Source organism: Canis lupus, chromosome 8 (genome assembly GCF_011100685.1).
Source record: "Canis lupus familiaris isolate Mischka breed German Shepherd chromosome 8, alternate assembly UU_Cfam_GSD_1.0, whole genome shotgun sequence".
NCBI classification, from domain to species: Eukaryota; Metazoa; Chordata; class Mammalia; order Carnivora; family Canidae; genus Canis; species Canis lupus.
The window spans coordinates 4,128,318-4,150,350 of NC_049229.1; the positions used below are offsets into that span (position 1 = coordinate 4,128,318).

The 22,033-nt window shown below is 41.4% G+C and overlaps 1 long non-coding RNA gene across 2 annotated transcripts; it reads left to right on the forward strand.

Annotated features, from left to right (window-relative positions):
- Positions 1-15,817: 15,817 nt before the first annotated feature.
- Positions 15,818-21,484, forward strand: LOC111097197. Of its 2 annotated transcripts, none has more exons than XR_005362810.1 (3): positions 15,818-16,027; positions 16,543-16,681; positions 20,801-21,484. It is a non-coding gene; the product is annotated as an uncharacterized LOC111097197 (long non-coding RNA). The 2 variants fall into 2 exon arrangements; XR_005362809.1 differs by having other exon boundaries at positions 20,856-21,484.
- The last annotated feature ends 549 nt before the right edge of the window (positions 21,485-22,033 follow it).

Below are 22,033 nucleotides of genomic sequence, written 5' to 3' on the forward strand. Positions count from 1 at the left end.
CAACATTTTAGAGAGCACATAAATCCATAAAAAGTCTAGATTTCCAACCCATTTTATTATTTAGATTACCTACCTGAACTTTCTGAAATATTGGTTTGAAATCTCCAACCCTGTGGCCATTTTTGCCTCACCCAACAGACAAAGGCTATCTTTTTTTTTTTTTTTTTCTACTTATTGTCAGCATTATAGACCATTGGGAAGGAACAAGACTCAAGAGTATTTGTCATCAGTCTTCACTTCTTCTAACAGATGAGAAAATTGATGAGTAAGAGATCATAGAATATGGTCAAGGTTATATATTGATTGGGAGTAATACCAGGGGAGCATTTAGACTCTTGTTTTTTGAGTCCTTAGCATTTTCCTTAGTGTACCCATCATGTCTTAGAGGTAGGGAAGTAAGGAAACATTTTTCATTTCCCTCTTCATTTGTTACACTGATTTAACATCTGCTGTGCCCCAACCCAAAGCCTCTTTTCCTAACAAATTTGAGGCTACCAGTGCATGACCCACTATTGGGTAATCAAGCAATCATTTTTAGATGTAACCCAGATATTCCTACCTTCTCTAGCTATCGGGGATCATGCTTCCCTTAGTATGAGAACCTGAGTATGAGTCCTCATCTTGCTTACTTATAGAAAAATCCCATCTTTTATCAGGTTTCCCTTCCCAAATATTTCTGATTATTCCGAAGGAATGCTTAAAGGTCCCACAAATCCATCCAGATTGTCCCTTCTCCCCCTTGCCTGTGTCTGGATGGCTGCTCATCTCTGCCACGGGTCTCTTTTCATCTTATCATTACCTTCTCCACACAGATAATTCTCCCCTCAAACCACTTTCTTCCAAGTCCATATCTCTGTCCACTGCTATATTCCTCAGGTGTAACATTTCACAAAACTATGCTTAAGCTTTACATGATAACAAGATCCAGCAACACCACAGAAAAGAAAACGTAAACCAGGAACTAGTTACATCTGCTCCTTGATTCCCTAGGTTAACCACCCACAGGAGATTACCCACTAACCAGTTCTCTCCTTTGCCTCCTACCTTTAGCACAATTTCAGGGGCCAGGGATAGGCCTTTGGCCATTTCTCTGCCCAAAAACTAGACCTCCCAGCTCTTCTGAGCCCAGTGAAAAAGAAAATCTAAGTTTCAGACAAGTTTTCCACCACAGTCATCCACAATGCCAAGTCTACCTACAGGGAAGACAAACTGTGGAGTTGTTTAGCAGTTTGTTTCTTTGTTGTCTTCTACCTCTCCACTCCAGAATAGTCTTTTATCTTGGCTTTTCAGAATCAAAAGGCCCATTGAAGTTTTTTCACAATATTAAAAAAGCAAGGCTTCTGCTTCCCAAAAATGAATTCTAACTTTCACCTTTAACAAAATGGAAATTTTTCTGGCATTTTAAAATGTTTTCTCAAAAAAAAAATAAATAAATAAAATAAAATAAAATATTTTCTCTTTATACCTCTAGCCAATTAGGGTTTGTTTTTGTTTTTTTTATAAGAAACTTTATTGATTTTTTTTAAATTTATGATAGTCACACACAGAAAGAGAGAGAGGCAGAGACATAGGCAGAGGGAGAAGCAGGCTCCATGCACCTGGAGCCTGATGTGGGATTCGATCCCGGGTCTCCAGGATCGCGCCCTGGACCAAAGGCAGGCGCTAAACCGCTGCGCCACCCAGGGATCCCAGGGTTTGTTTTTTTAATGTAGAGATTTAAACCTTAACTAGATGAACCAAGAAAAAAATGTCTTATAAGACATCTTTTAAGGCCTATAGACCTTCCTGGGAAGTGTAAGTTTTTATTTTTAATATCTCAACATGGGTTTTGGAGAGTGAGTGATCCCCAAAAGAAATAATTGAGAAATTGGTCCAGACACTGTTCTGCAAAAGACAATATCAAGAGAATTAGAAGACAATATTCTAGGAGAAATAGGCTGGGAGAAAATATTTGCAAAAGCACGTCTGATATAGGACTGTCATCCAAAATATACAAAGAACTCTTAAAATTCAACTAAGAAAAAAACGACCCAATTAAAAATAGGCCAAAATGGGATGCCTGGTTGGTCAGCGGTTGAGCCTTTGGCTCAGGACATGATCCTGGAGTCCTGGAATCGAACCCCACATAGGGCTCCCTGCATGGAGCCTGCTTCTCCCTCTGCCTGTGTCTCTGCCTCTCTCTCTCTCTCTCTCTCTCTGTCTGTCTCTCATGAATAAATAAATAAAATTATATATATATATATACACACATATATATCAAAGATCTTAATAGACCCCACACAAAAGAAAATATACAGAAGGCAAATAAGCAAATGAAAAGATAATCCACATCATATGTCATTAGGGAAATTCAAATTAAAACAATGAGATACCACCATACCACAAATAACAATGAGATATTTGGCTTTTAGAATAGCCAAAATCTGGAACTCTGACAACGGCAAATGCTGGGAAGATATGGAACAACAGGGACTCTCATTGTTGGAAGATTGTAAAATGAAACAGTCACTTTGGAAGACAGTTTGTTGTTTCTTGTAAAACTAAACATACTCTTACCATATGATCTAGCAGTTATGCTCCTTGATATTTACCCAAAAGAACCAAGAACTTATGTCCACACAAAAACTTGCATATTGATGTTTAGAGCATGTTTATTCATTATTGCCAAAACTTGGAAGCAACCAAGATATTCTTCCATAGGTGAATGGGCAAATAAACAGTGATACATCCAAACAATGGAGTATTATCCAGTGTTAAAAATAAATGAGCTATTGGGGTGCCTAGGTGGCTCAGTCGGTTGGTTGTCTGACCCTTTATTTCGGCTCACATCATGATCTGAAGGTTGTGAGATGGAACTCCTGTGTTCAGCAGGGAGTCTGCTTGAGATTCTCTCTCTCCTTCTGCCCCTCCCCCTTTCTCTCTTAAAAAAAAAATAGACTATCAAGTTATAAAAAGATAGGAAGATCCTTGAAGGAATATTACTAAATTAAAGGAGCCAATATGAAAAGTTTACTTACATGTTGTATGATTCCAATAATATGACATTCTGAAAAAGACAAAACTATGGAGATAATAAAAGCCTTAGCAGTTGCCAGGGGTTGAGGATTGGGAAGGACATGAACAGTAGAGGACAGAGAATGTTTAGGGCAATGAAAATACTCTATATGACATAATGATGTAATTATACTTTTGTCCAAATCCATAGAAAGTACAACACCAAGAGTGAAATCTAAGGTAAACTATGGACTTTGGGTGCTTATGATGTGTCAAGATAGGTTCATTCTTAGAAGAAAAAAAAAAGTACCATTGTGATGAGTGAGGTGATAATGGGGAGGCCATACATATATGGAGCCAGAAGGGACTTGAGAAGTCCCCATATCTCCCTGTCAGTGTTATTGTAAACCTAAAACTGCTCTAAAAAAAAATAAAATCTTTTTTAAAAACCAACCAATATATGGGCACTTGGGTTGTTCAGTTGCCTGACTCTTGGTTTCAGCTCAAGTCATGATCTCAGAGTCCTGGGATGGAGCCCTGTGTTGAGCTCTGTGTTCAGTGGGGAGTCTGCTTGAGATTCTTTCTCCCTACCTCTCAGATCTTCCCATTCAGCCTCTTTCTCTCTAAAATAAATAAAGAAATCTTTAAAAATAAAATAATAAAAATCAATCACTATAATTCACCATATGATTCAAGAGAAAAAATCACATTATAGCAATCAATGTAGAAACATCATTTGCTAGAATTCAACATTTATTCATGACAAACTAATAGCACACTAAGCATAAAACTTCCTTAACAGATATAACAAATATATATAGATATTTGTTATATATATCTATATATAAATATATATATATCACATAGATAACTTAATGAGGTCATTTGAAATCTTTCCATCTGAAGTCAGAACAAGACAGTTACCTGATATAATCACTTCTATTCGACATTATTGTTGAAAAATCAGAAGGCAAAAATAGATAAATATGAAACACAATATGATCTAATGTATCAGACTCTCCTTCTATGGTTTCACCCATTAAGTCATGCTTAGGGAAGTGTCACCCACTAAGAATATTTTTTAATGTTTTTTTTTTATACTTTCCTCTAGTACTTCTATAGTTTCATTTTTATGTCAACTTGATTTATGTATAACTAATTTTACCATAGAAAGATGAAGTAGTGATCCAGCTTTTTTATTTTTCCTAATCTCTAGCCTCTGAAAGAACTAAAAATAGAAGAGGATTTTACTTTTCATTTGATATTTTTCTAGTCTATTTCATCTCTTAGCTAGGTGTATGTGTGTGTGTGTGCATGTATGTATCTGTGTGTGTGTCTTTTAGAGTTTTTTAAAACCAATTTTTAAAATGATTCCCATGTTTTTCATAGTCTTTACTTAACTGTGGCTAATCTAGGATTTTATATCTCCTGTGACATTAGAAAAAGTTTATTCTATACCTTCTTTCACATTATGGATCTACTAGTTCCCTGACTACTTTCATTAGCCCTCCTATTAATGTCAACACTGTGAAGACTTGGATGAGAGAGACCCCTGATGGAACTTAAGTAGAGGAGAATGAGCACAGGGCCAGAATGCAGACACTATGCCCTGAATCAAGGGTAGGAGGTATATGCTGTTTTCATGGACATGAAACAAAGGCAGAGCTCAAACCTTTGCCCAGATCTTTTCTGTAGTGAGCCCAGAAGGCCAAATTCAGCATGGCTGACTTGCTCAGAGATTGTGCTACGTAAGGAAGAAAGATGCTTCCAAAAAAACTAGGAAAGTTCTCCATAAGGCACATAAATTCACCTCCTCTTGATGAAGCAAAAAGCCCCAAAGAACTAAAGTCATGAGAATGGCAACTGGGACGTAACATTCACTCTAGTTAAACACCAGAAATCCTAGATCCCAAGTTAGCAGAGTGGTTTAAAATATGTGAAGCACTTCAATCAGCCAGAGCTTTAGCACAGAGAAGAGGATGTCTGTGACAGAGGACTAAAGCATTTAGCTCTATCGTCCTGTTCTTCTCAGAAGCTGGCTTGGGTGCAAGGTGGTCTCAGGTCACAGAGCTGAAAAAACAAATCAGCAAGTGCGCCCTGGTTGTGGTGGTACTAGGCGTGGCCTCAGCACCCGTAACAACGTGGACCAATATGTGTGGCAGAAATGCTTGGCCAGCAACCATCATCAGGACAAGGCCCAGGCATCCATCCAGATGAATGAGGCTGAGGTTGACAAGATGATGGGCAGGTCTGAAAGCCAATTTAAACTCTATGCTATCTGTGGGGCCATTTACAGGATGAATGAGTCAAGTGACTTCATTCTCCAGCTAGCCACGGCTAACAGCTTTCAAAGAGCTTCTGACTAGAGAGGATCACAGATGTGGAATATTTGTCATAAATAAATAGTGAAACACTCCACCTCCCAAAAGAAAAGAAACTTCCCACACTAGTAAATATACCAGGAAGAATGAGAGATGCCCTACCCTAGACTACAACCACTGGCAGCAGAGAGGAAGCGGTGGGTAAACAGTACCCATGAGAGGTAAACAGGACATCATCAAGTCCCAAGGCTTTATGGTTATTGTTAAAACTCTTTATTGATAGTAATAGTAATATTTTAGCACAGATGAGGAGCAGGAAGATCAGATGTGTTAATCTTTCTGACAGCCACTAAAAGGTTTATAACTCAGCACCTATTGGAGGGCCAGGTTTACACGAGATGCAGGCCACGCTCAGGCTAGCTCTGGCCTCAGCCACCCACTCTCTCTCTGCAGTGACAATGACCAGCAAGGACCTTCTGTTTGGTTGATCCTGAAAAGCAAGGCCAGGTCAACACACACAGAGACAAACGGAATCAAACAAGGACCTGAAGATTGAGATAATTAACCCCGGTTTGGCTCAAACATAGGGAATCATAACCAGGTCCGTGTTCAAGCCTGGTGAGGAAAAAAGTGGCTACCTTTAAGCCAGAACTCCATGCTTTTGCTGTTGACCACAGTTCCTCATGTTCTGTGGACTCACTATACTACAGCCAGATTCCAGAGGTTAAGGATTTCTGGAGGCATCTCTGGGGTGCAGGCAGAACAGATGATCTCTACTTGCCTTTAGGTCAGTAGAGATCAGGTCAATCTAAGCCTGGATTTTCTACAAATCTGATAGGGAGACGGCTAAATCCAAACAGCTTTAGCTTTCTCCATTAATTCAAGTAAATATTATGGAACACCAAGTATTTAGCCATGTTAATCATGCAGGACCTTAGGCCTCAACTGTTTATGTGCCATCGGTAAACCAGTGCCATTAAGGTTAAAAAAAAAAAAAAAAGCTTTAGAGGCGAAGCAAATACAGAGATTCAAATGCTGTAATACTACAATGGACAGCTATCCATCCAAGCACCATAGATAGGAGTGTATTTCCAGAGGTCATCTGAGATGATTATGCAGATTTCTTTATTCCATTCATGTAGAACTTTCCCTGATTCTCCCAGCTTCATTCTAACTATACTGGAGCTTCATGCCCTGTAGGCATTGAAACTATAAACAGATTCTCAGGTGACCTTTCCTGCCCCTGGACACTTGCCTGGTTTTTTTTTCACTGCAGTGGTGATTTGTTTACCACTAGCATATATACTTTCTTTTTTTTTTTTAATTTTTATTTATTTATGATAGTCACACAGAGAGAGAGAGAAGCAGAGACACAGGCAGAGGGAGAAGCAGGCTCCATGCACCGGGAGCCCGACGTGGGATTCGATCCCGGGTCTCCAGGATCATGCCCCGGGCCAAAGGCAGGCGCTAAACCGCTGCTCCACCCAGGGATCCCATACTTTCTAAGTTTAAGGCAGCATAGGATCATTTGGCCATCATATGTGGCAACTCAATAAATTCCTGTTGAATTAATATGGATGGCTGAGAGGGCATGGATTAGAGGCACATCTTAACATCCTCAAATCAAATCTGAAGAGAAGCCACTGGTCATAGTAATCCCAAGGCAGAAAAAGAAGAGCCCAGACCCATAGTAGGACCAGAGGCACCACAGTCAACTGCAGAGTCATGAAGTTCTGGCTTAGAAGGAATAAAATGCTCTTCCTTTCCCCAGCCCTGCACTGTCCCTTTGCATTTCCCATGTCTGAACCAAAATGCTGGTGATGCAGAATCATTAATACCCCAAGGCCCTTGAAAAGTTGGCACTTTCTGTGAAGACATGACTTTCCCAGGGAAAGAAAGACAGAACCTAAAGGCACTGACTAAACATGGTAATTTTTCAGAGAACTAACCCTGGTTACCAGGAATGCAACAGGATTTAACAATGGCAAATGGAGTCACATCAGGCCTCCCCTGATGTACCAAATGGAATATGATAAATGGTTCTCTCTTTGCTCTTAGACATTTGCATGGAAGAGTCCCTCAGAGAGCCAAAATCACTACAGTAAGTCTGAGCAGCTGGTGTGTCACTCACTGAGACCAGCTGGCAGGACCACTAATGTACCCCCAAGAGAGAATCTGCAGACAGGGAAACAAGAAAGTCACAGTGGAAAGAGAGCTCAGCCAATACGAAGAACCTGCCTGACTCCATAGCCTAAAATCAGGTTTATGCCTCACCAAAGGGCTCAGGGTGCCTCTAAGTGGTAATATCAGGAGACTATGTCAATGTTATGTGGTACTCCTTTGACCGAATATAACCCAGGACACACACACACACACACACACACACACACACACCTCTTATAACTACATTTAACCCAGTAAGAAGTGGCTCCTCTTATTGGGAAGGCTGAGGTGGTGGGATAAGTGATTGAGGAATGTCTGGGCAATGATACAAAAATGAATTCTTCACCAGACTGCTTTTCATGAAGTCCTACAACGTAATTCACAAATGATTTGAAGCTCAAAAGAGGGGAGCAAAATATTAACCTACTCTCTACTTCTTTTCCTGATTTCTGGATTTTTTTTTAGATTAAAAAAATATTTACTTTATGTTAGAGAGAGAGATTGCATGTAAGTGGGGGAAGGGGCAGTGGGAGAGAGAGAGAGAGAATCTTAAGCAGGCTCCATGCCTACCTCAGAGCCTGATGTGGAGCTCAATTTCATGACCCTGAGATCATGACCTGCACCAAAACCAAGAGTTTGACGGTTAATTAACCAAGCCACTCAGGCCCCTGCTGATTTCTGATTCTTAAGTAGCATGAAATCATTTTTAAAACAAAAATTGTAAAGAATAAAATTTAAATGGCTACCATTTCCTAGACATTTGCTACTAACTATAAATGAAAGCAGTATAATACATGGATATGGTTAGATAAATCAAATATTACAGAGAGATACAAAAAATTTTTCTTAAACCTACCAATTTCACTCTCTAAAGGCAATCACTACTTTTTAAAAATGCTTACGTATCATTCAGAAAAATATTCTGTATGCCTATATCAGCATGCATATTTATATATTTTAATTTATATCAAAAGATTTATGTAGACTATTCTGTACATAACTTTCTTTTTCTTTGAACTGAACATTACTTTTTGCACTCACTAGTATGTCTTGGAGATTAGCACATACAGATCTACTTCATTCTGTTAATAGATACATATGTTCCACAAAAACAGTAGATACATCATAATCTACTTAACTAATGCCATGTTAGTAAGTATTAGGTAGTTTCCAAGTAGGTTATTCTGTTTTGTTCTGAGTTTTGCAATATGAATAATTCCAACATAAACATTCTTTTATATATGTGTATATTTATACATACATAATAAAATTTGGATACATAAAATAAAATGCATATAATAAAATATATTTATGTATATTCATAAAGTAAATTTTTACAGCAAATGGAAGGATGTTTGTATTTGAAGAGATTTCCCATATAGCCTTCTCAATGGGATCCTTCCCGCTGCCACCGTGTAACAACAATTGTATCTTGCTTAATGATCGGGGTCAGTTAGTCCTGTCAGGAGGGTGAATCCCCTATTTCCCTACTGTCCCTTGTCACAAGTAGCCTAAAGTATCCAGACAGAAGCCATAGCTTATAATTCAATAGAATTCTTGCCTTTTCCCAATGAAAGAATTTCCTCCTTGGGAATGCTTTACATTCACAGAACCCAGGAATGTAGGAATGGGAAAGAGATTTTCCCCAAGTTGGTCACTGGGAGTGATGGTAAACAGGGCTACTCCTGCTTGTACCCTTTATTTCCCAGGGAAAGGTGAGAATGCATAGTTCAGGAGTATCAGCTCTGAGGGCACATCTCATACGCAGGGTCCCATTCTTTCCCATCAAGGGCCCTGGCCTCAAATGGGAGTCAAACCTTCTTTGAACTCCTCGACTTTTGTAGCTAAGACTTAAGCCTGATTCTCAGCTTTCTTTACCCTCTCACTGCAGGAGCTAAGAGCCTCTTTATATGCCTCCAAAGAGGTCCTCCAGCTCTGACACTTAGCTTTTAATGATTACCCCCAGTTTTTTGTAACCTTTTCCAGAGCATCTATATGTTTATGATTTTCCCTGTGTGTCTCAAATGTTCTACAAGAGCTGATATGTTCCCTTCCACCAGTACACCATCACAGTTCATAACCAGCAAATGAAAGCACTGCCACCTTCCAGCAGTGCTCTACCACAAGCAACACCAGCTGGGTGGCCAGTCATCCAGCTCTAAAACCCTACCTCAACATCTGCTTTCTAGAATACTCCATCCCTGTTTGGGTTTCCCAGGAAGTGAACTCTGAGATGGAGACTAACATGCAAGAGGTTTATTAGGGAGTCCTTCTGGGACATACCCCTGTGAAAGGGAAGAGTAGGAGAAAGAGTGGGTAGAGGATAGAGTGGTCTTAGTGGAATGCCTCAGGGAATTCTGTGTCTGAACCAAACGCTGAAGATGGATCCATCTTAAAATGAGATGACCCCTCAGGGATCCCTTGAGTTGGAGAGAGAGGTCTGGGCTCCATACCACTCATTTATCAATCATTAGTTGTGGGCTGCTAGAAAAGGGTCAAGACCTCAGGCATAGTGTCTTTCTCAGCTAAAGAAATCCTGAACAGTTTGATTGTTGAGAGCACTCCCAGCAGGAAGGGTAATACTAGCAGCAGAGGGGCACCTGGGTGGCACAGTCAGTTAAGCATCCAACTCTTGTTGGCTCAGGTCCTGACCTCAGGGTCGTGAGACTGAGCCCCACATTAGGCTCCACACTTAGAACAGAGTCGCTTGAAATTCTCTCTCCCTCTCCCTCTGCCCCTCACACTCCTATACGCTCTCTCTTGCTTTTTCTCAGTTAAATAAATAAATCTTAAAAAAAAAAAAATACTAGCAGCAGATATCAGCAACTACCACATAGCTTGAGCTCTGGAAGTAGATATACCTATTATATAAACCCTTAGATCCTCTTTATCAATAGTACAGTATACCTGGGGATTATGTGCTCTGTCCCCTGCTTATTCCCAAGAAAACCCTGAGGAGCACAATATCTGACATCACAGATGGGCCTGTGCCCTCAGAGGTGGCAAAACCTATTATAATAATTTCTTAATGCTCAATCATATGGCCATTGGTGGGAAGCATCAGTTCCCCACCACACAGGCCTCTCATCAGGTCTACTAGAGGATCCTCACAACAAAACAGCTGGCTTTCCCCTGAATCCAAGAGACTTACAAAGAAGAGAAAGACCTAAGGCCACTTAAGTCTTCATCTCCAATATCACAAACAATCCCTTCTGCCACATTCCATACTTTAAAGGCAAGTCACTAAGTACCTCCCCCACTTAAGGTGAGGGAAATTAGGCTCCACCTTTTGAAAGAAGTAGGATCAAATAATGTGGACATATTTTCAAACCACCACACGTACAGAGAAAGATATTTCCTGAATCAAGAATGAAAGAAACTTCCAAGGAAGGGAGTAGACGGAGGAGTTGAGTAAAAAGTTTTTGTTTTTACTTCTGTTTTTTTTTTTTAATAATCGGTGTGTATTTTTGTCATAGTTTTGTGATCAAAAAATAGAAATATTATTGACTATTGAAAATGCAGCAACCAATGAAACTGGGAAAGAAGCCAGATGCTCATCAAAGGGGCAGATTGTGACTTACTGCCCATCTCTGTCAAGGTCTTTTCTGCTTGTCCCCACCCAACCTGACACGGGCAACAAGGAACAAAATGATCATTGTTAAGAGCCTCTCGGAGAAGTCATCATTTTCCTAGCACACAAACGAGGAGTCAGATGACTGCACTTTACTGAGAAGTGAAAGGTTGAGGGAAAAGCATTTAGAACCATTAGTCTGTTTTCCTGCATCCCCATTCTTCATCCACAATTTCATTTTATGCGGAAATCATCCTATTAGTTTTAATGGCTTGATTACAGGCTCTGGCTAGGGCACAGACATCCCAGGGGAGGCATCCAAGAGGGCGAGCTGGGGGACTCTATACCCTTGTGGTTTCCCTCAATGCGGCCCTTGGGCCCACTCCCTTTCCGGTATCCTGCATAGACTCCCATTCTCCAATATCCAGGGCCTGTCCCAATATTTCTAGGCAGTTAGGGGAACACTGTGGGAGGATTTGTCGACAACATGCAAGCAGAGAAATCACACAGCAGCTAGGTAGGGATTGTCCCCTGGTCCTGATCTTATTAGGAAGTGTCTCTCTCCTGGGAGGCAAGGTGTCTCCACCCTTCCTGGGCCTTTGCTGACCCCTTCAGGCAAGGGGAGGAACTTCAGCTGTGTCCACACCAGTGTAACATTCCCAACTCCCTGTACCCAGGTATCTCCCTTACCTGACCCTTTGCTTAGGAGAGACAGCTAGAGTCCCAGGCTACATGCTGCATGGAGGAAGCCCAGCATGTCAGGGCATCAAGTAGGAACAAATAGGACTATCTCCCCTACCTATGACAGAGTATTTTGTAAAGGGGACCTATCCCCCTCACCTTATAGACTAAGAACCATCCAGTGGGCCTCAAAGACATTGCTAGAGGAACCTTTATTTGAACCACTAATTCCCTAGTCTAGATTCAAGTCTTGCATTTTCCTCCCTTTTGGGGGCCCACATACCCTGGAGAACTCCCAAGTTGGAGACATTTTTTATTGAGCCAGGCTGCTTTCACAGAAATGGACCTCCTGTGAGTGTTGGCCAGAGTGCAGACCTAAGGCAGCCACTCTTGAGGCTGTGAGCAGCAAGAGCATTGCTCTGATTCCATCTTTTCTGCCCTGGGAGACTTCTTCAAAGGCAGATTCTCTTTCTGACTTCATTCCCCAGCACAATGCACCTTATTCCCAACCTCTCCATTCCTCTGAGAAAGCTCCACAAAGCCAGGGTTGAGGGTCAGCAAAGCCCAAGTGTCCATCCTCCTTTAGGAATGAGATTCTCATCTCAACAGCTTCTCTAGAAACATCTCCACATATCGTCCCTGATGTTTGCTCTCTATGGAGCAATCAGCTGGTGAGGATTTTCCTAGCACTCCACCAGTCAGATTGACCAAGGCCATGTTTTAGAGGGGGAGATGACTAGAGATGAGTTAACAAAGGGCAGATAGAAGCCTGTAAAATAGGGAATAGCTTTGGGCAGAACGACAACATTTGTCTAAAGGGTCATCTTTCCCCTAGTCATCTGAGCCCTCTCTAGGAGAAAAAGCATGGCCCATGTGAGAATGGATTTGAAATGTTGAAGTTGCTACTTCAACATTGGGAAAGCTTGTAACTGCGCACAGGAGGAACAGTGTGACTCCTGCATGGTGAGATTTTCAGGTAGTATCCAACTTGGAAGTTGTCCTCTTCTCTTCAAGAGCCAGGGCTACTTATAAATACTTCAGTGCAAAACAGAAAGAGATCAAGCATTCCCAGACACTAACCAACATGATTTTTTTTTTTTTTGAGAGAGAGAAAGAAAGAAAGAATCTGTGTGTCTGTATTGGGGGAGAGGCAGGGAAGGGCAGAGGAGAGAGAGAGAGAATCTTAAGCAGGCTTGATCTCACAACCTTGAGATCATGACCTGAGCCAAAACCATGAGTCAGATGCTTAACTGACTGAGCCACCCAGGTGCCTTTGACATGCATTTTTGCAGAACAAACAATATACCATCTGAGGCAGGCTTAGTAATGGCCCCTGAGGATATAGATGTCCTAATCCCCAGAACCTATAAATATTTCCTTATATGGCAAAGAGCACATTGCAGATATGGTTAAGGATCTTGAGATGGAGAGATAATCCTGGGTCATTGGGGTGGGCCCTAAATGTGATCACAATGTACTTCTAAGAGGGAGGCAGAAGGAGCTCTTACTACAGAAAAGGACAAGGTGATATGATGATATAGCAGAGATTGGAGTGATGCCCTTTGAAGGTGGGGGAAGGAGCCACAGGACAAGAGATACAGGTGGCCACTAAAAAACACAAGGAAATGGATTCTACTCTGAAAGCCTCCAAAAGGATTTAGGAACACCTTGACTTCAGTAGCCCAGTGAGACTGATTTTGAACTTCTGACCACCAGAACTAAAAGAGAATAAATTCATATTATTTTAAACCACTTCATTTATGGTAATTTGGTAATAATATACCATCTTTAAGCCCATCATTGTGCGTGCTTTTTAACAACTTCATTGAGGTATAACTGCACATGTTTAAGGTGCACAATTTGTTAAGTTTTGACATGCATACACTTGTGAAACCATTGTAACAATCAAGATAGTGAGCATATTCATGACCTCCAAAAGTTAACTCATGAATCTCTACAATCCCTTGCTCCTGGCCATCCCTCGGCTCCCCCACCCCCTTCAGGTAACTACCAGTCTTTTTTCTTACTACAGATTAGTTCGTTTATAGATGAAGTCCTATAGTATGCACCTTTTTCGTCTGGCTTCTTTCACCCTACCCTTTAGTTCAAGATTCATCCATGTTGTGTGCATATCAATAGTTCATTCCCTTTGGCTGCCAAATAGTATTCTATTGCACAGATATACTACACTTTGTTTATACACTCACCTATTGGTGGACATTTCAGTTGTTTGCATTTGGGGCTATTATGAATAAAAATGCTGTGAACACTCATGTAAAAATCTTTATATGCTTTCAATTTGGGGGGTGTAGTAAATACTTATTAGTGAAATGGCTAAATCATATTATAGTGTGTTTCACTTTCCAGGAAACCACCAGACTGTTTTCTAAAGTAGTTATATAACATTTTACATTTCCAGCAGCAATAACAGCTTGCTTTTATATCTTTTAAACTCTTTAAGATTTTCATTAAATGAAACTCATCCCCACCCCCGAAGTAAGATAAATAAATGTAGTCTTACTATAATGAAAACCAAGAAAATAAATGATAGAAAAAAAGAAAATAAAGATCAGAGAGAGGAGGTAGGAATAGAAAGAAAAAAAGGTAGTCAGAGGGAGGGAAATGGAGGAGAGGAAGGGGACAAGGTGAATGAGAGAAAGGAACACAGTGGTATCAGACTCAGATATTAACACATGGTCATGCAAAGGAGGCTGGGAGAGATTATAGGAAAAGGACTATTCACAGAGCCACAGGCAGGGCTTATGAAACCAACAATGGATATTTCATACTCTGGTTACCACCTCTAGGCCAGAAGGGTTTCAGGAAAGGGAGATTCTGGGCACCCACAGAGCATAGCTGCAGGGAAAGGGCCACTCATTGGAAGTAGGATGCAGCCATCTCTTTTGAACTGGAAGGAAACACACCTCCACCTCCTCTGCACCTGCCATTTCTGTCTCCTGCTGATGGTGTCCAGTAGCCAAACCCAACCAGAGCCAGAAGGCATCAGAGTATGTTGATGACATCTATATGGGCCAGCCTCCCTGTTTGGGAGTGGATGGGTGGAAAGTGCCGTCTGGAGGGACAAAAAGAAGACCTCGGATATAGGAGCCAACAGAGGAAAGGACAAGGAGCTAAGCTGCTTTTCCATCTGCCTCTGTTTTATTTTTATTTTATTTTATTTTATTTATTTATTCATAGAGACACAGAGAGAAAGAGAGAGGCAGAGACACAGGCAGAGGGAGAAGCAGGCTCCATACAGAGAGCCTAACGTGGGACTCGATCCCGGGTCTCCAGGATCACGCCCTGGGCTGCAGGTGGCGCTAAACCGCTGCGCCACCGGGGCTGCCCATCTGCCTCTGTTTTAATGACGCACACAGATTAAGAAAACAATATAACTATTTAGAAATATGCCGAGGGATGGCAGTGCCTTGCGATGTGCAGGGCTGTGCACCAGAATGTTGATTACAATTGGTGCACTCCATTTTGAAGATCTATTTTGAAGGAGTTATTAACTTGGGCTTTAAACACAAAACAAACAAAATGATTAATTCTAAAACTGCTGCTGTTGCTGATCTTATCCTGATTGGATCCTTATTAGAAAGAGGAAAACTAGGGAGACAGAACATGAAAGACTCCTTACTCTGGGAAACGAACTAGGGGTGGTGGAAGGGGAGGTGGGCGGGGGGTGGGGGTGACTGGGTGACGGGCACTGAGGGGGGGCACTTGACGGGATGAGCACTGGGTGTTATTCTATACGTTGGCAAATTGAACACCAATAAAAAATAAATTTATTTAAAAAAAAAAAGAGGAAAACTCTTCTAAATCATGAAACACAGTACTTGTGGATTTGTGTGACTATGAGCAAAGGAAGCAGGTATCCCCAGGATGGAGGCTTGCGTCTGAAGACCCTGGACAAGCTTGATGAGAAAGACACAAAAGTCTTTAAACCTTAACCGAGATGCAGAACATTTAGTAGGACAGAGCATCCTCTTGGCAGATGGTTAGTCTTCCTCTTCATCAGATGACCTGCCTATTTCTGAGTTAATCATTTGCATTCTATTCATTTCAACATGAGGGCTGCTGGTGAAAGAACAAGATAATCAAGGCAAGAACTCAAGCATCCATCAGATCGACTGAAGAGCTGGAAACTTTCTGTGTATCCTTGCTTTTTAATCTCCTAAAACCTTAAACTACATCCCCCTTAAATTATATCCATATTTCATCTTTTATAGAATGTTTTGGATGTCCACAAGCAAGTAATTTATAATAAGATGTTTTCTGAACTTTCTTATCTCAGGTGGGAAAACTGAAATCTTCTTTCTCATTGATTTTTAAAACTGGTGGTATGAACATATCAGCGCCTGGTACGGATGAATTCACCACTTTACAAAGTGGACACTGAAGAGAAACCTCCAGATGATTGGTCACAGTTTTGTCATCTGGATATGCCATCAAGTTCCCTTAATTGGCACTTTTGGGTTCTTTACTGTCTGCTCAGAACCTCTGAAGGGAAATGTTAAGAAAAATCGAGCTTATTGCTATTAATTGCTTCTGGTTCCTGCAGTTACAGAATCTAACAAGATGACACTAACAGGACAAGTAGTTTGCTGTGGTTCCACACATTTTGAGAGGTGTAAAGATTATCAACAAAATTTTTCTATTCATTTACTCACAATGTGAGACAATTCAGGGGTAGAGTGGAAAGAACAGTTAAATATGAGGTCAGAGTTTGGTATTCTAACTTCAGTTGTTTTACTGACTAGCTATACGTGCGAGGTCGAATTCACCCAATTCTGCATCTGTTTCTTATAGCTTCCCAACAGAATGATTATACTTGACAAGATTAATCCACCTGACAGTGGGCATAAGATCATTCAACCGAAACAGCCCTGGGGCGGCTCCAGTCCAGGACAGATTTAATGGTAGGAACAAGAAGTCTCACAAAATGCAGGTAAAGAACAGCCTCGGACAGCACAGCCATGAACAGAAAAAGATAGAATAGAGCACGTAAGAGTCAACACAGAAAAGCAGCATAGACAGAAATCCCCACACCAACAGAGCCAGAAGCCATCCCCACCCTGGTAAATTAGCAGCAGGTATCTTGGAGAACATCTTAAAGTCTCCTTAGGAACACACCTGGCAAAGACTCTAGAAAGGCAAACGTTGAGCAAGTGCATAAGCAAAAGCCCTGTATTTGTCTGCTAAAGCTGCCACAACAAAGTATCGCAGACTGGGTACTTAACAGACATTTATTTCTCATAGTTCTAGGAGGTGGAAGTCCAAGATGAGAGTATTGGCAGGTCTGGTTTCTCCTGAAACCTCTCTCTATGGCTTGTAGACAGCCACCTTCTTCACTGTGTCCTCATATGGACTTTTCTCTGTGTGCTGCTCAAGTTTGGAAAACATATCAGGACCCTCTATATATCATTTAAAGTTCATTATATAGAAGCATGCCCACATATCTGTATTCTCATGATATAACAGCATTTGTCTGGTCTTTGTTCTTTGTCCCAGTTTCCTGGAACAGAGCTTCTAGAACCCCGGGAATTTCCCAAGTGATAGAAGTATCCTCATCATTCATGAGCCCCAAATCATACCTGGATTTATGCTAAGATAATGGGACTGGGGGTGGGGGCTCCTGGATAGCTTCAGGATGAGGGCTGGTCACTACAAAGACTAACCACCTCATTAGAAGGTTGGGACTTTGAGCAACAGCCCTACTTCCAGGGTGAGGAGGAGGGCTGGAGATCACATTCCATCACTTGATCAATGATTTAATCAACCACACGTATGTAATAAAACCACAATAAAAACTAGACACTAAAGCTCAGAAGGGCTTCTTGGTTGGTGAGCACATTGATGGGCCGGGAGGGTACTAGCTCCTGATTCTCCAGAGAGGGCAGGGAAGCTCTGCATTCAGGACCCCTCTCGACCTTGCACCATGTGTTTCTTCACCTGGCTGGTCCTGTTCTGTATCTTTTATAATAAATGTATAGTCCTTAACTACAGTGCTTTTAGCAAATTATCAAACCTGAGAGGACTGTGGGAACCTCCCAAATTTGTAACCAGTTGGTCAATAGTGCAGGTGACCTGGGAACCCCCACAGTGTGCCTAGCATCTGAAGTGGGAACAGTCTTGTGGAGGACTGAACCCTCAACTCATGGAGTATGTGTTAACTCTGGGTGGTTAACACCAGAAGTGGATTATAGTACACAGGTGGTGTCAGACTGGGGAAGGGGGTGGTGGGGATGAAACAGAATCCAGGCCATATTTTGCTTTAGTCATTCTTAATTTCAAATCAAAGAATCTCTTATCAAAGGGTGTAAAAAGTCTTGTCTCAAAACTAAGATAGGAGCAGATTTGTCCACATTTGAGAAAAACCACTGGCTTTGGGCAGCTCAAAATTCAGATCTTGTTACCTGGTGGCCAGGTAAACTCCAGGTAGCCCCTAGAGACTTAGCGTCATTCATACTTTCTCCATCGGCCCTAACACCACTTGAGGGTGAAGCCTTGTTATTCCCATTCCTGGCCACACTGCATCCACTGGTCCTCTGCGTCTGGGAAGTGTTGTCTTTCTGGGACCTCAAGACCTGCACATGTGTCCCCTCATAAGGTCCCGCCATGAACTTCCTTCTCAACAACCAGTGTGCGTTTGATATTTTGGTGACCTCTGCAATGAAACTGCAGCCTTTCATACTTTTTAAAAACTAGGTGCTGACATAAGCAGCATTCACCAGTGCTAAAACCCCTCCTTTCACATCCTTCCTGGATGAGCACACTCTTTAGCTTCCCTACAGCTTCCCACTAATTCCCTACAAACATTGAGCTGTGCTTGAGATCAATTTATGTAAGGAATTTGGTTGAATATCTTTTAGGAATGACTACAGTCAAACTTCAAGTCAGTAGTGGGCAGGGGAAAAACTCCTCGTCCAGAATGCTGTCTTAATAAGGTCCATTTTAGTCCAGTTAGATCACAGTTTATATACTCAATATGCCCAAGCAAGGCACATGAATTAGAAAGATCTGGTTTTCATGCTGAATATATCATTTAACAAATTCTGCCATTAACGTTCTTTAGGTGTTTCTAATTGTTTGTATTATAAATTTGGTTATCAATTTTTTTTATAACCAGAAGTAAAATCCCATTACAAATGACTCTTCATAATGGTTCTCTTCCAAGCCATCCACAGGGGCAATGCTTCAGATCCCACCAGTAGTCTGTGTAATAGTAATTGTCCAGGAGGAAAATCAACAATTGTCTATTCTCTTTATTATAGATAGAGCTGGAGAACTCAACCAACTATGCACAGAGCAATTCCATTTTTCCCATCACTTTGTAGCAAATGCCCTTTTACCACTTTCCTCACTCCCTGACCACCTCAGGCATTCTGACCATTCCTCTCAGAAAAACACATGAAAAACAGGTGTTTTAATGTTTGGAAGTTGGAGGAAGAAAGGGAATGAGTTGGCTAGTATTTTCCTCCTTGTTCTCCTGGGTGTGGAGCTCCTGATCACACATTTCAGAGTCTGAGACTTCATTCTGAGTCACCCCCTGGTGCCCTGTCTTCTGCCTGGGCCAGTTTAGCAAGAACCACACACACCCACGTAGTGGAGAAAGAGCTAGTAGATGCTGCCCTTTTCTTGAGCTCCTCCTTTATTTTGTGCCAAAACTAAGCTTAACTACAGGTTCCCATTTGTGGTCAAACCAATCAAGAATTCTAGGGGTCACTAGAAATTGGTCATTGCCAATTGTGTTCCTGAATATCAGGAAAACAATAATATTCTCAATTGCAGAAAAAATGATAGGAAATATACGGCATACATAATCTACACACACACATTGTCTACATATTTTGCCTCTATTTTGTTTCTATGTGATTTGGAATTATGTGTCTTCTCACATAACTTTCCACTTGTTTCAAAACATTTTCCCTTAACATCACATTCAGAGGTATTTTCAGGTAGCAGTTACTGGAAGAGAAGGAAATCAAAGTGCTTTAATGAGCATTTCTAGTTTTCATCAAAAATGAATGTCTTTATATACAACTGGTCCTGATAAGCATATAAATGTAATCATATTAAACATGAAAATGTCACCGATGAGATTTGTTTATTCCCCAATAATTGGACCAATTATAAAGCCAACTAAGATTATTAAGTGTTATTTTTCATTCTCAAAGAAAAGAGAATTTTTTAAAAAAATAAAAACTTCTTGGTCACAGCAAGAACCCAAAGGACTACTCTCCCTGTCTCTTTGCATGTATTTTACCTCAAACACACAAATACAAAAATCCACTTCAAACAAACCACTATCATTGACTCAAATCTGATCAATATAATCAGTAGAAGAGGGCTTCTGTCCATGTCATTAGAGAGAAAATACATTACCATTATTTGGGAGGCCTAAGAAGAAGCAGATCTAAGACATTTTTCCCAGGATCCCTGGGTGGCACAGCGGTTTGGCGCCTGCCTTTGGCCCAGGGCACGATCCTGGAGACCCGGGATTGAATCCCACGTCAGGCTCCTGGTGCATGGAGCCTGCTTCTCCCTCTGCCTGTGTCTCTGCCTCTCTCTCTCTGTGTGACTATCATAAATAAAAATTTAAAAAAATTAAAATGTTTTTTCCCTTGGAAATAGTAAGAAAAGTAAATAACAATCTTTTAGATTCGGTGAATGAGGCCATATGGGCTAGAATTTATTATGCAAGGTCTTAATAAAATCCTCATGCTACTCTAAATTTAACATTAGAGGGTCACCTGGATGGCTCAGTTGGTTAAGCATCTGCCTTCTGCTCAGGTCATGATCTCAGATCCTGGGATCAAGCCTCACAGGGGCGGGCCCCTGGCTCAACAGAGTCTGCTTCTCCCTCTCCCTCTGCCCCTCCCCATCGTTAGTGCTCTCTCTCGCTCTCTTACACTCTTCTGTCTCTCTCTCTCTGTGTGTCTCTCCTCCCAAATAAATAAAACTAATTTAAAAAATAAATTTAACATTAGAGTTTTGTTAAATCTTGTGGTAGAAATAACTAAGATGCATGCGTTATGAGATGAAACAGTAAATTTTGCTCTACTAGCTGCAGTGGACTTCAGTGCTGCCGGCCCCCAGACAGATTGTCTTCTCATCTACAGAAAGCACCTGTTATTTCCTCAAGATCTGGAATAAGACAGCACAGCAGTTCCATAAGGGGCTCAGGATGGACACCAAGCAGCGTCACTTGGTGCAAGTGGAACAGAGAGCAGGGTCAGCAAGGCCAGGTGCCTGCCCTCCCAGGCTCCCGAGGAACAGTGTGCTGGGGCCAAATGAATGGAATGTGCTATGGAGATGTCCAGCACCCACAGCACCCACCCCCTCCTTGTATTCTGCTGTCTTAGAAGATGTGTATAAAAGTGGCCTCATGTGGGGGAATAAACATTTTGTATATGCACACGAAACAGTTCTCATTTTAGGTGTCTACAGTTTAGAGGGATTCTCCAATATGCCTCAGCTTCCTCAGAAAACATGATAGCCCTCAGTCCCATGGGACACTGGATCTGAGATCTGGCTCATTCCCACACAACTTAGAAAGAGGCCCAGGATCAGGGTCCCACACCAGACAGTCCTGCTTACCTCCACCACAGATAGCAGGACATAGTTGTATATGCATACATGCACCACGTACACAAGTATACAGTTGTCTGGGCGGGGAGGGAGTTAACTAATAGATTTCATATTTTTGAGTAGTTTTAGGTTCTGGGTGATAACGACGTGTCAATGTAGATTCATGGGTTGTAACAAATGTGCTACTCTGGTGGCAGATGTTGACGATGAGGGAAGTTGGGGAGAGGGGCGAGGGGTATAAGGGAAATCTGCGTGCCTTTCATTCAGTTGTATATTTGTAATGTTCAAATTTAAGCACATATGCTTAGACTTGCCCTTTCCAGAGATAGCCCATCATCCATATGACCTAAAATAATATGAGTGGTGATTACAACATGTTTTTTTTAATGCTACCTTGAAACTAAAACTATTGCTCCCCTCAAAGACTGAGAATGGTTGATCAGCAGTGTTAACAATGACAGCCTTGCATTCATGCAAAATTATTGAGAGAAGAAAAAAATCATTTATGCCCACTGAGCACTTCGTATTGTGTCATTGTCCTAGATGTTAGCAAATTGGGTTCTTCTTCCTCTTTTCTTTCTAGTTTTTAGTAGCTTTGCCACCACCCTAGCTAGAAATCATAAAGTTGGGCACCTGGGTGGCTCAGTGGTTGAGCGTCTACCTTTGGCTCGGTCCTGATCCTGGGGTCCTGGGATCGAGTCCCACATCG